Consider the following 15,727-nt stretch of genomic DNA (forward strand, 5'->3'; position numbering starts at 1 on the left):
GTTATCGGCCACATGATTGTGGTTTTACCAGGTCGATGGATACAACTCGGTTCTCCTTTTTACCAGCAAGCGGCGGTAGTATAACTGATCTTGTCCCGTTGATGGACAAGACAGGAACTGCTTTTCTGTAAGGAGGCCCAAATTCCTTCTTTACCGCGATCTTTTCTCTGACTAGATCCCCGATTTTTGGAATCCAGACAGGTCTTGCTGGGACAGGCGGTGTTTCTTCAGTGGTTGTTGGCTGTTGTTTCAACTTTATGTTGCTCAGGTCTTTTCTTGTTTCGTTTAAGTCCTGCAAAATAGCCAAACGATCTTTGATATCAAAGCTTTTTTCTTTCACCACTGAAGTCTGACTGTCAAGATCTAAGACTAACATCCTAGTCCCAAACAATAATTCGTATGGACTGAATCCCTTCAGAGAATTTTTTGGCAGGTTGTTTAGACTACGTTGGACACTTATTAGATGTTTGACCCACCCAGCTCCCGAACCTAATACCTTTGCTGTTATAGATTGCTTTATGTCACGGTTTTTTCTTTCAACAATTCCGTTTCCCTCGGGATGAAATGGACAAGAATACCGCAATGCAATGCCCATGCTGGTCATGGCCTCCTTATAAGCTCTAGAGCTAAAAGCAGGACCCTGGTCAGAATGCAGCATGCCAATTGCGTATGTGCCGATAAAGACTCGCAAATCTTTTATAACAGTTCTGGCGTCAGCCGATCGCTGGGGCCACATCCATATGAATCTCGTGCATGAATCCACTGCGACCAAGATATATTTATAGTTACCATCCCTTTGTAAGGGACCACAGTGGTCCAGGTAAACACAGGCTAATGGTTTATCCGAGATTAGAAGGGGCGTCTGTGCTGGTCGTCTCACTGTTGATACTTTCATTTTTTGACATATTTCACATTCTAGAACATAGTTCCTGGTTTGTCTTCTCATTTGTGGCCACCAGTATCTCTGTTTTAATAACGATACTGTGGCTGAGACGCCAGCATGTACAGAAGCAAGTCCTTCGTGTGCCGCTATGATGAGTCCTAACCTATGTTCCATGTTTGGAATTACTCTATCCCCCACTCCAGGGATTCGAGCAAATGGAACATTATTCGCATCAGTTATGTATGAGTACTTTACTGGAAAGCCTTTCGGGAGTGTTTCTATCGCATCTTTTACTGTAGCGCTGACAGCTTGTAATATATCGCTGTCTATTTTTGTTTTTGACCGGGTGATGGCAGCTACGGAAGCCGTTTGCACAGATGCCTTTGCGGCCTCATCAGCCAATGAATTCCCTGCAACGTGAACGCCATCACGTTGATGACTCAGTGTATGTATCACGTGAGTCTTTGGTAGTTCCTTTTGTAAAAGAACTACTTGTTCCCAAAGCGTTTTATGCTTGATTGTGCCTCCTTTTGCATCCTTAAAACCATTCTGAAGCCAGATCTGTAAGTATTCATTGTAAGACTGAACGCAATAATACGAATCACACACTATGAGTGTGGGGAATTCCCGATCGGTATTTTCAAGCGCCATCTTGAATGCCAGTAGTTCTGCTCGCTGAGCTGTATAATCTACTAGAGATTGTGTTTTAGTGACCGCTGGTTTGAATTTCCCATCGTGCCAGCGACCTTTTACGATCGCACACGCAGCACTGTAAGCTTGTTTACCTCCTACTGCGGGTTGTGCTGATCCGTCTGTATATATTATACAGCCGTAATGTTCTAGAGGCAGAATTTCGGTCGGCGGCGGACATTCGAATTCGTATTGGAGAAACTCTTGTGTTTTTAAGTTAGGATCAAATTCGTATGCCACGTCTGTTGCAGCAAGAGAATTAGCCCATTGTATCCATCTCGGATGGAGCGCTTTAGCATTCGGTATGCTTGCTTTTGTTACAGCCTCTAGGGCTGGTATCGGTGTAACGATTATTATTCGTTTACCTTGTGAAAGGGCTCGTTCTTTTGCTATAGCTGTCTGTGTTGCAGTAAGAATTTTTTCCGTTGGGCTAAATTTCATTTCAGCTTTAGTGTACAAGTGTGATTTGAATGCAATTGGTACCTTTTCTCCCTCGTTAGAGGTCAGGTATGTGAATCCGCATCTTCCTGGGATGACTCGAATCACAAGGTTGCGTGTGTTATCACGTGTTTCTAATTTTGTTTTAATTAACATATCTGTTTGTAAGGATCTCAGAATTTCTGTGTGTATTTGAGTCCAATTGGTTTTTTTAAAATCTGGTTTTATTAGATCATAAAGGGGTTTGACCCTTTCTGCGTAATTTGCAATGTATGTTCTTCCGAAATTTAGGAAACCTAGAATTGACTGTAGGTTTTTTAGTGTTCTAGGTGCTTGGAGTATGGCACATTTCTCTAGGAAATTGTCAGCCAGGCTTTTGCCTTCACTTGATAATTCATATCCTAAGAACAGGACTGTTAGATGGGCAATTCTAGATTTTTTAAAGTTGAATTTGTAACCCTCTGCTGCGAACCCAAGTATTATGGTGTTCACTCTCTTCAAGTGAGTATCCAAGTCATCATCTGTTAGGTATATGTCATCGACATAAGATAATGCTTCGTCATCATATGTTTGTAGTAACTCTGTTACTCTCGCTGAGAATAATCCTGGGCTGTTCTTATACCCCTGGGGTAACCGACAGAATTCTTTTTGAGCGCCATTTATTGAGAACGCTGACAAGTATCTGCTCTCTGGTGCTATATTTTGACAAAAGAATCCATTAGAGATGTCTAATGTTGTTTTATATTTTTTGCGCACTATGTTATTCATTAGTGCAGCACTATGCGAGTTTTGTACTGCAAAAGTTTTGCAACATGAGTTAAGGTGTCTGTAATCCAAAACTAGACGATATGAATTGTCTGGTTTGGAGACAGGAAACAAAGGGTTGTTCATTTGTGAGGTGCAAGTTTCAATCACCCCCTGGTATTCTAGTTGATCTAGAATTTCTTTTACCTGTTTTTTAGCTTCTTGCTTGATTGGATACTGCCTTTGTGCAGTAGGTTGTGATTTTAACTGGATTTTGTGTGGAGGAGATTCCTCATCCCATCCCACATGATTTTTATATAAAGCAGGAGCTTGAGCTACTGCCCACTTTCTTGCAAGTGTATATTTTTTATGAATTGGAATATGATTTGAGAAGGCTGGCATAATTATTTCTTCGCCATGTGGGCACTCCCTGACAAACTCTGGTGGCCAATCTTTTTCAGCTAGAAGGATGTCATAGCCCTTGGAGAGATTATCCCAAAAAAGGCCCCTTATTTTTCTAGTCTTATCCCCTTCTATACGTAAAGTTATTTCATATATTTTGTGAGGTTTGCTAACTCTGGTGTCTGCAGTTTCCACTTGAATGTATTCATTCGTGTCCACTGTCTCCAGATGATTCATAAGGACTTTGCGTGCTATGCTCACTTCTGCTGCGCTGTCTAGCATTGTCTGAGCACACTCTCCGTTTTTCAGCTGTGTCCTCAGTATTCCCGGCATTGTTGAATACTTTAATACTGGCTACCTTCTTCTTTGGAAACTGTAATTTTTTATTTGGATGAGCAGGTTCCTTGTCTTTGGACTTGACGTGCCCTTCCCTGGGTTCCGATCGTCCTCTTCTTTCCGATTTCTGCGAGGAAGTCTGAAAAGATTGAGAGGGACGTGTATCAAAATCTTGATATCTATCAGGTTTCTTTATGTTATCCCTATTTCTAAGGTTGTATCTTTTCACAGAGGGCTCCCTTTGGGGAGACTTGGGTCCTTGGTCCGGAGATCTTTCTCTCCGCCGAGGAGACCTTCCTCTGGACTGGAATCTCTTTTCTTTTGGATTGGATTGTTTGTTTCCATCCCAGTTCTTCTTTTGACTGTTTAGATGACCGTATTCGTCTTGAATTTGTTTTAGCACATCTGGTATTACTGACATGGATGGAACTCCATGTGTTTTTGTGTAAATGGAAGCAAAGACTGTACCCCAAGTGTCACAGTCCTCCACGTGTGGTGCGATTCCCATTGGAAGACAGATAGTCAGAATCCTGTGTTTTTCTACCGGGGTGGTATCTGGAAATACCGCCTCTATTTGGGTGATTTTTTGTGCTAACCAGAATGGTATTTGTTCCCGTTTAGCTGGTACTTTACCTAGGCAGGACTGTATGTTCTGTGGTGTAATTTTATTTGTGTTCCCCTGATGAGGGGTCAGCTGTGGAATTTTAATTACTGGTTGGATAGTTGAAGTCCGCATTACATATTGGACTAATTGTCTATATATTTTAATTAATTGTTTTAGTTGTACTAAAAGATCTGCTGCAGACATTCTTTCGATGTCTGGATGTGGTGTGTATCCGGATAGGACCGGCCACGTTGCTCCTGGTCTACCTAGTGGACCGAGCCTGGTGATGTGATTATTATGTTTTAGGGCGCCATTAAACAAGAGCAGGTGCTCTTGGAATTTGAGTGGTACTTCCACTTCCTCGAAAGGAGTGTACTCATTAGGAGGTTCCTCTATTTTATAATAGTGGAAGTCCTTTGTTACAGCATTTGCTGCTGGAAAGTTTATCCATGAATAGAATACCTCTGTCTGCCGATATTCGTGTGCCTCAATTACGAATATGACTGTACCACCTCTTGGTGTCAGTCCATTTTCTATAAGTTTTAACGTTATAGATCTTCTTATGTTGACCGGGATGAGTTTTATATCCGGGTCTGCTTCTTGCATAGTATTATCAGCTTCTATTAGTTCAGCTGCTAATCTAACTCTCTCTCTTTCATCATCACTTTCTGACATTTTACTGTCAGGAAGGTTATTCTGTTTGTTTGCAGATCAGGTTCCTTATGGAAACAAAGATTAGATGCACAATATTTTGGAACAGTGTATCCTTCAACGTTGATTGAACCAAGAACCATACATAGGAGTTCCCTCCTGCGAGGTTTGGCGGATTTTACCTCTCACCCACTCCAGACGTCTTTGGAGTATTATGGGAAAAAAGGGTCTGAGTGAAAGAGCACGACTGAGTTACTCTAAAGTCTTGCGTTAGTTTTATCGCCTTTCCAAACGTTGGGCGCCATGTAGTGTACTTCCTATTATCCCAATAGGCTCTGCGCATTGGAATAATACCTCCAATAGTATAGACCTAGACCAGACGTTAACTAGGTCTTCTACTGTCGATATTAGACTTAAAGTTTTGGGTTTGCCAGCTAGCTCAGAGTTCACTAGAAACTTTCTCGAATAGGCAAGGAGGAGTTGAACCTCCCTGGATAGACAAGAAGGGATTTAGTTTCTGACAACCATAGAACATGACAACGTTGCTCTCCCCTAATCAAGAGTGTATCTCTAGAGTCGTGTGAAAACAAAAGACAACTTATTTTACTCAGTCAGTACGTGCATTCTTAGTTTCACCAGATTGTAGAGAAAAGGAAGAGACGGGCGTGTTCAATAAAAGATGTTATTTATTGATCAGTCTCTTTTCTCGTACAAGAGAAATGAATCGATATTATTGCAATACTTATGGTTAAGTAAAGTGCATACAATAAAAGCAGAATTATGAAATAATACTGTAAAAGCATTGATATGGTTTCTAAGCCATATGCTATTTAAAATGGATAGAATATATACATACACATATACATTTAACTAATCGTACTCAACTGGTGCTTCTAACCACGCCTACCCCGGTGTACCTGACCTAAGCCTAATACGTGGGCTGGAGTAGAAAGTAGCAGTTTGAGTTAAGTTTGTTTTGCCAAGTGACTGACTCAAGAATTCTCTGCAAGGGGTTATTCAGTTCTGTACCTGAGATCTAGGATGGTTGAGGGATGGTATCTCTCGTCTGTGGTCTCGATATTCCAAGCTGCCTGCAAGGGCTGCTCGGAAGCGCCGGAGCTGGATTTCTCGGCAGGAGAAAGGCAGCGTCTCGTTCTCAGCGCGTCAGGAAGGCGGGGCAGCGCCAGTGGGCTTCGCTCTCTGCTGGGCTTCGGCAAGTCTCGCTGCTCCGATTTCGTCACCACCGCGTGTGTTTGCTTAAGGCAATGTCGGTAATATTTATACCTGTAAGGTGCCGAGATTGACGTAAGGATGGACATAGATACGACAATAAGGATGTCATACGAGCTGGTCGTTAGCACATTCTTTTACTGAAGTTTTTTGAGAAATCAAAACAATGGCCGCAGGGATTTTCCCAGGTTGTCATAGGTTTGATTTGTTTTGAGAACTCCGTATGCCTTATCAGGGGCTGGAGGAATATTGCTTGCCTAATTAGATGGCAAGCGTTATGACCTAATCAGATAACGCGCTCCTGTGCCGTGGTCTGGCTTAATCAGATAACGGTTTCTGCATCATGGGATGGCTGCTAGTTAATTTGTTAACCAGAATAGGGTCAGGAATAGGGGGATCTATACAGAACCTATAGGAATACATCACAAAACACTTGTAAGGTCCCAAAGGCGAGACCTATTGGCTATGCTAATGCTTGTTTACTGAGTATACCTGTGGCACTATATTCCTTTCCGTGTCATTCTAAGCGTACCCTATGCACTGGGTACTCGGCTGACAATCTCGTCCCGCACCACCCAGAGCACTCACCAGTTACTGTTCCATCCATTTCTGCAACATCTGCGGTCAAGCTGGCTAGTTTGAAATATCCATTTAGCGGGGGTACTGAACCTCATCTCTAGAATGTACCCTTGGTATTTTACCTATGATATCCCAGCGCAGGAGGTTGGCCGAGGGCATGCGAAGGGAGGTATAGCAATCCTATTAAGTGAAGAGTACAACTGGGCCCAAGAAATCATCTTCACAAAATCTAACCACTTCCAATGTATCAAGATCAGGTTGGGGTTAGACACTTCAGAGCTGCAAAAAAACTTATTGCTTTTCAACTTATATATACCCCCTGGACAAAAAAACGACGGCTATTTGTTGAAATCTTGGAAGATATCCAGCTAATAATAGAAACTCAAGCTTATCTCCCTTTTATAATCATGGGTGACCTTAACGGAAAACTATCTAATACAGAAATACTGAAATGGGCAAGCTGGTATAAGGAGGAAGCTCTTGAAATTTCAGTGCCTTTGTTCCCGACCAAAAGCAAGGCTGACAAAAGGGGGAAAATATTATTACAATCACTACCTCTGCTAAATGGAACTATCCTAAACGGAAATGTGGAAGGTGACATCCCCGCGTCTTATACGAGACAGGGAACAAACTCCATATCAATTTTGGATTATATGATCTGCAGCTTGGATATCTACGGGTCTGTCTTTCAGCTTCAGATTTACTTTGTCCAAGGAAGCGACCATGCCATCCAGGCCCTACACACCCAATGGACAACGACCATATGCCCAACCAGCCACATCATGTTTAAATCCAGTACAGTTACGGTAAAGACAAACCAAAGGCAGATATACTGGAATTCTGCTACACTCAATAAAGTCGCCATTCTACTAAATACAAAGCAGCTCCTTCAAGCAATCTATTCCCCCAACCTAATAACAAATTTTGAGACGATAATCGAGACATTAAAACAAATGCTCCAACACAAAGTGCAACAAGCTGCACCAGCTAGACTCAAAAATAAAACTAGTAGGCCATCCACAAGTGCAAAAAGGTTAAATAAATTAATAAGATCGCAGTTCCTGGATCCCTCTATATCTAGACAAGCAGAAATTAATAAATTAGAGAACCAACGTAAGAGGGAGAAACAACGGCAAAAAAATATAACACAGGATAAAAATTGGGTCGACCTGCGAATAGCAGCAAAACAGTACAATCAACGTACTTACTGGTCACTAATCGCCAAAGAAACAGGCGCAAAAAAAGCCTTGCAAGCCACCCCAGTCCCTCCTAAAGATTGGGAGATATATCTGACCAACTTGTATAAATTAAACATTAACCATGAAAGGCCTATAACTCCCACAAACAACTACGAAGGAATTACCTTATCCATTGGAACTGTGTCCCCCTTTTCTGTAGAAAGGTATATAAGGAAGGCAAGAACAACAGGAGCCACCGGCCCAGACCAAATACCTATTAAGGTCCTTCAGACTGACCCAAAGGGTTGGAGTAAGATGCTATCTCCCCTCTTCAATTTCATCCTAAACACAGGGAATTTGCCGAAATCCTGGAAGGGTAGTATCGTCATACCGATACATAAAAAGGGACCGAGACAACAGCCTGGCAACTACCATCATATAGCACTATTGGATGCTACGGGAAAGATCTTTGCTGCAGAGGTACTTGATCAACTAAAAAAATGGGCTTTTACGCAGGGACTGATCCCGCTCTACCAAGCAGGCTTTAGGCCAAAACACTTAGTCCTAGACAATATCGCGATGTTACAAACTATCCTTGATAAATATGTGGTAGTTAAATCCCAGCCTGTGTACGCAGCATTCATTGACTTTACCACAGCATTTGACCGAGTGGATAGAGAGACCCTATGGAAAAAACTAAAGAAATTAGGAATCCCTGAGCAGTTGTTACGAATCATAATGGCACTGCATACAGACACCTGGTGCCAAGTACAAATGGGGAGAGAAAAGGGCCTGACTAACCCGATCCCAACTCCTAATGGACTCAAGCAAGGGTGCCTCCTTGCCCCGTTGTTGTTTTCCTTATATCTCTGTGATTTGCCTCAGCATCTACAGCAAGAACTAAACTTTCCAACAAAGGTTGCTGCCCAAAAAGTTCACACCTTACTTTATGCGGACGATATTATAGTGATGGACCTAACCCCCTTTGGGCTCCAAAACAATCTGGATGCCCTGTTTAAGTACACTAAGGAAAACTTTCTATTACCTAATTTAGCCAAAACAAAAATAGTTACTTTCTCAGGCAAGAAAAAAAGTAGTAAATATTGTTGGATACTCGGGGCCGAAAAAATTGAAGTTGAGGAGTATACCTATCTGGGAAGGATCTTCACTAAGTCACTAAAAAATAATCCCCAGTTCTTAAACTTGTCAAGAAAATCTGAGGTGCACGCAGGAGCTCTGCTAAGGTTATATGCTGCCTCGGGAAATAGACATTTTTCCTCCCTGCTTAAAGTCTACAGTGTGAAGATCCCTGCAGTTTTATCGTATGCCCTGGAATACATACCTATAAAACAGTGGACATTTCTGGACCTAAAAGAAGGAAAAATATTGAGGAAAATGCTAAAAGTAGCGCAGTGTATCCCGGTACAAGCACTTCGACTTGAACTATCGCTTACGAGCTCTTACTCTCGAGGTATCGCAAACATCATTAGGTGGGCATACAACCCGCTCCATGCAAAGGAAGGTACACTTCGCTCCCTGCTTAAAACAGAGACTTTTGATAACGATTCCACGAAGCACGTATTTTACAAAAACATATCTTTCGCCTTCAAACTGGCGAATATTAGTACTGATCTGTTGCTGACTTGGACACCGCCTCAACTGAAACTCTTCTTAAAATGCTATACCCCAAGACTAAGTTTTGAACTTGACTCGACGCATTGCGCCAAATTAATTTCCTATAAAAACTTTGCTGAATCAATAGTATTTAAGAAAACCCAGAACTATATAGATTTTAATCTCACTCACGGCGCTAGGAGATTAATAATCCTACTCCGGTTGGGTATTCTACCCACCCAAACTTTAACATCAAAATGGCATCTAAGTGAGTCACCAATATGTAGCCTATGTAACGGCGGAGAGCAGGACTTAGAGCATCTACTGTTCATATGCCCCAATCCAAAAGTAGTAGCGGCGAGAGCAAAACATCTGTCTCCTATATATCTCAGATGCCGTATTACCACTGTCAAGGAACTGATTATTGTTTGCAAAACTCCCCCTAATGAACTAGTTTGTTACAAATTTTATAAATTTTTAAAACCTTTTTTATCATTGTATTAACATGAGAACTTTTAAAAGCTGTAAGAATTGAATTTTATACACTTTTTTTTTTGTGGTCCTCAGTGGAGTACCAAACCAAATAAAATAAACTTGACCCTTGATTAGAGTTTCTGGCAGAGCCTTTTCCCAGTCTCCTCCCAAACTTTTCTACCAAGGGTTGGAGAGTCTGTGCGTCAACCTTTCCATGACCTTTTCCATGAGAGGGTAGGATCAGGTCCATGGTTTTTATCTTCCACCCTCCGTTCCAAAGTCCACCTCTCCTCCTTTCACACTCTTTACTTATATATTAGTCATACTGCCCAGACTAGTCATGCTCCGAGTAATTTTCCTTTCCTGTTTTCCTCTTCCTCTCCCCTTCTTTGTTTTCACCATCTCTAAAGTGATTGATTCGGTGGTAGCACTGACCAGAGTGGATGAAAAACCAGGAAGCCCCAGGAGTTTCCCTTCTGAGTGTCTGATGGCAGTCAGGGCTAGCAGGGCTCTCCATTTTGGATTTCAGCTGATGTTTGATGCAGAACCATTTATCACAAGTATCCCTGTCCTGCATTTCACCACTGCTGGCCCCCAGCTTTACCTGCTCCCCTGCTTCTGCCTCAGCCGGTGGCCTTCTTCCCTCCTCTAGCACCTTCTGGTTTGCTTGAAAATGCACCATTTGCCCACTTTTTAAAAAAAAGATTCTCGCAGGGGAGAACCCCCCAATTCCCCTGTAGGTGGTTAATGCTCGCTCGCTGCAGTGAAGTATGACAATTGTTTTACGCTCCCACTGGCCACAAGCAAATGCTCTTGTAGCTTGACACAGAGCAGAGTCCCGCTGAACAAGAGTGCCTTAAACGCGGTTTACAGAGTGTTGGAAGGTCTTATGCCTAAGATGCGTTTTGCAGCTGGGAGAATGCTTCGGTTCTGAGGAGCTATGATTTTGCAATGCAAGAACTTGCATCTCCATTAAGGATCCCATCAATGAAGACTTGTGATGTGAAAACCAGCATTGAGTATGCGTCGCACAGTTGAAGCGTTGCATCGGTTCCGAAGAGCTGCGAGGCTGTGATGAGAGAAGCTGCCTCGTCTTCAAGGCTGCAGTTGACAAGAGAGATTTGTGATTCGAGGGCCTGCATTTGGGAAGCTTCACACAGCGACAGTTCCGATATGAGCTGTGGGGTCAATGTGGAGTCCTCGCAGCAGAGGCGATGCATTGGTTCTGCTCATGCTTGCGCACATGAGACGCATTGTTTCTACAGGATCCTCAGGTGGGCTGGCAGAGCACCATGAGGCCCACTTCCAAGGAGGGTACAGGACCGGGGTGGCACCATATGGCAGAGTTGTACTCACACATGGAAGAATCCGGGTGCTGGGTTAAAAGTGGTTAGAGCCTTCGGTCCCAACTTGCCCTTGCAGTCACTCTGGGGTCCTAGGTTCAACAGATCCAGGTCAAGTCCTCCTCCCCCAGGTACAAGGTCAGCAGGTCAGCACAGCCTGGTACCTGCCCATCAGAGCAGCATCCAGCAAAGTGGTACTCCTTTCAGCAGCACAGCAGCCCTTCTTCCTGGGTAAGTATCCAAAGGTCCAGAAGTGTACTGAAGAGCTGGTGTCTGGGATTCAAATATTTAAAACTGGGCCTTCCTTTTAAGTGGGGCAGCTTCTACAGGATTCCCTTTGAAGTCCACAGGCTTCCTGCCTTCCCTGCCCTGGCTCCAGACAAACTATAGGCAGTATTCAGCCCTTTGTATGGAGGCAGGACACAACCTATTCAAGTATAAGTAGGGTTGTGCCAAGCTCCACCCTCCCATTCTGCCAGAGATGGCCCATCCAGGCACACCTAAGTAAGCTCTCCATTGTGTGTGGCTGTCTAGGAAGACTACACAAAGCCCAGCTATCAGCTACACCCAGCCATATGACACAGGAACAGGTTGGAGACACTAAATGGATAAGGGAGGACAATGCAACTCTCTAAAAGTGGAATGTTCAAAATTATAATTTGCAATCCGACTTCACCATGAGAGGGATTATTTTCATTATAGTTCCAAAGACAGCAAACAAGAACTGGTTACTTGCTGCCGTTTGGATATTATCACTTATGAAATGAAATAAGGTAACTCCAATGTTCTCCTATAGGATATGCAGGCCTTGCAGTAGTGAAAAACGAAGTTAAGAGTTTTTCGCCTCCAGGACATGTACAACTAAAAAGTATATTACCTACTTTCAAATACACTACACCTTGCCCTGGTGGACAACCCAGGGCCTAACCTAAGGGTGACATGTTTTTTAAAAAGAAAGGTTTGGGTCTGGCAAAAGGTGTATTTTACCAGGTCAAAATAGATAATTAAAACTGCACACACAGGCTGCTATGGCAGACGTAAGGCATATTTAAAGTGCTCCTTACTTGAGTGGCCAAATCAGTGCTGCAGGCTCACTAGTAGCATTTATTTTACAGGCCCTGGGCACAGGCAGTGCCACTTATACGTAAATTATATATTCCAGTTAGATGCAAGGCAATTATACCATGTTTTAAGGAGAGAGCACATGCACTTTTTCACTGGGTAGCAGTGGTGAAGTGTGCAGACTCCTGAAGCCTAATTACAAAAAGGGGGGTGGTGATGGACAGAGTATCTGAGTTAATCAGAACACTCCTACCCAGTCAACAGATCAGGGCTTGATCCATCACCGTTTTTTAGCTCACTGCACCATCCCAGTTCAGAACCTGGCTATATGCAAATTAGTCTGTCCCTGGCCCAGTGCATCATGGGAACAGGGCAGACCAAACTACCAAGCCAATTCTTCACTGGAAAGGAAACAAGCTTCCGGGGACCGGTTTCTGGCATTACAGCCGTCTTCGGCCCGGCTTGCTTGAATCCTGATGGTGCAATGAGAAAGGGACTCATGTCTGAGCATACCCTTCCACACTCATGGTGGCCAGCAAAAATAAAGTCAGCAAAATAGCAGGATGGACGGCAAAAAGGTAGAGGGAAAACCACACCAAGGATGCCAAGTCCAACAGTCCGGAACTAACACGGGCAAGATCCCCTCCCCACACACACCAACTGTCTCTCTCTCCACTCCACCAGACACTCCAGCATTCCACTACCTCATGAGGCATTCTAACATTACACACACACACACATCACATTCATACTGGCTGAGCAGCACGGGACAGGTAGCTAAGGGAAAGGATGTAAAGCAACATTACAAGTTACAACACATCTCCTTCCTGTAGAAAAACCATTTATAATTTTACAACAATGTACAAAGGAAGTACCCACACTTTTTGATAACATCAATACGAAAGAGAAATATACAATATACAAATAGCAATTGCAATTTGAAAGAACTTAATGCCAAATACATTGACATTACACCACTGTAATATTATACAGGGCTGGGGAGAATGGAGGACACAATAACTCCCTCATCACTCCCCCCCTTCTGCACACCACACATAGCACACCTGACAGAACAAAAAGTCTCAGGTAAAACACAGCACAAGTACACGACCCTTCAACGCACACCTTGGTGAAAGAACAACACAGGGTACACGACCCTTCAATGCACCCCTCATTAAAACAACAGAACAGGGTACATGACCCTCAACACACCCCTAGGTAAAATAGTACAGGGTACACAACCCTTCAACGCACCCCTAGGCCAATCAAAAGTACAGGGTAACGACCCCTCAACGCACCCCTAGGTAAATAACAAGACATGGTACATCAACCTCAACGCACTCCTAGGTAAAACAACACAGGGTATACAACCCTTCAATACACCCCCAGGTAACACAACAGAACAGGGTACACGATCCCTCAACACAAACCTGGGTAAAACAAAAGAACAGGGTACATGACCCTTCAACACACCCCAGGTAACAACTGCACAGAGTACACAACTGTTCTGTATATTTTTCCTATGTTACTCTGCACTTACCTTTCATTCTCTTATCATTCTAGAGCTTAAGGTCCGTGCAGTGTTCTTGTGGGAGTTGTTGGGAGTTGGAGGTTGGAGACGGATTTGTACTGGATGCCCTCCGGTGATGCTGTAATCTTTATGGATTAAAGTACTGTATTCCTTCTTCCTGCCTCCTCATTACTTCACAACTGGATACAGAGGATGGTACAACATCATCTCATGTACCTGCGTGTAAAGATTGGATTTCTTTGAAGGGCTCCTTACTATTTTCAGTTCCTGCATTAGATTTATTTTTTGTTTTTTAAAGAAATTGGTGTCTACTTTTGTTGTGGTCCGGTGATACCTGGATGTAGTTGCTAGTTTGGATTATATTGGATGCTGCCTGTGCTTTGTCTGTGTTCACGCGCACATACCTGCATCGTTTGAAAATTTACCGATGTGTTGAAGCGCGTGAAGATGACGGTGATCCTCTATAATAATAATAACCTTGAATTTGTAAAGCGCAGAGCTACCTCCGAAGTTGTTTACCGGCGCTGGGGGCCCTCGAGAAGATTAAGCGAGCTATTGCCCAGAGTCACAGGGTGCTGGGCTGACCTGCCACCGGGGATCGAACCGTGAACCCCGTGGTCCGGAGTCAGGCACCCTGGCCGCTGCGCCACACCTCTTTCACTTTACTGACGACATTTCAAGAATTCCTATTCGTGTGGAGTTTGGAGTGCGGACGAGTCTCCTCTCTAAGGGGCTTCTTGCGTCTTCATCTTCCTTTTTCTGGAATTCTGTGTCAGACCTTATATGTGCATCACGCTCACGTCTTGTACGTGAGTTTACATCACTATGTTTTCTCACGCAATGTGTAGTCATTTTGTTTTGAATTGGTATCCTAGCAACCTCAGCTCCTGGTTTTGCCGACTTCACTCCTACTCAGCAATTCATTAATTCGCTTTTACATGGACAAGGAACTTTCACAGATCCTACGTGGAATTTTATGGTAACTTTCGTATTTACCATATTTTCTATTTAGCAACAAAGCGCTTCTAGTTTTTCCATCTTGTGATTGTTGTTTTTTTTTTTTGCTTTCTTGAACATTGAACAGTGCTTTACTGTATATTTTGTTGGCAATAAGATTCCTTGCTGTATTTGAAGATGTCTACGCAACATTGTAACTTGGCTCCTCCTCAATGCTTTTGGCCAGCAGGTTCTTCCCTTTGCATGAAATGGTCTGAATGGAAGGCATACTTTATTAACTACGTTATTAACTATGTTGACACTTTGGATGTTCAAGGAAAAATGTCGCCAGCCCATAAAAAGGGAATTTCTTTACACTCTGTTGGACCTGAGGGACTTAAAGCTTATAATGAAATGGTTAGAGTGAGTGGTGGTAGTGATGAAAATGTATTTACTTCTGCTCTTAATGATTTTGATCGTTATTTTTCCCCCAAGGTATGTATTGGTATTACAAGGTATACGTTTTTTCACTGTAAACAAAATGCAGATGAATCTATTGGCACCTACGTCTCTGCCTTAAGAACCTTGTCCTTAGACTACCAATTTGGGTTATTACAAGAAGATCTTATAAGGGACCAAGTTGTTATGCATGTTAGAGATTCTTCTATCCAAGATAGATTGTGGATTAATGGCGACTCTAAATTAGATAGTTAGGAAACCTGAGATGTCATGTAGAAGAGCTAAAGAAGTTAGAGCATAAGATAAAGATAAAGCAGATTTAGCTAGTTCAGTTGTTGTAGCTAAAGTAAACAATGCTAGCGGAAGTTCTAAAAAGGTAAATATTTTAAAGTATGGTAATTCTTTTCCTGAAAAATAAAAAATAAATTGTTATAGGTGTGGCAGTAAATCTCACCTGGCTAACAATAAAAATTGTCCTGCCTTAAAACAGAAATGTTCAGTTTGTAAGTTGGCAGGACATTTCTCTAAAATGTGCAGAAAAGCCAAAGGTCGAAAGATTGAGGGCCAGATGTA

The sequence above is a fragment of the Lissotriton helveticus genome, chromosome 2_1, assembly GCF_964261635.1.
Source record: "Lissotriton helveticus chromosome 2_1, aLisHel1.1, whole genome shotgun sequence".
NCBI lineage: Eukaryota > Metazoa > Chordata > Amphibia > Caudata > Salamandridae > Lissotriton > Lissotriton helveticus.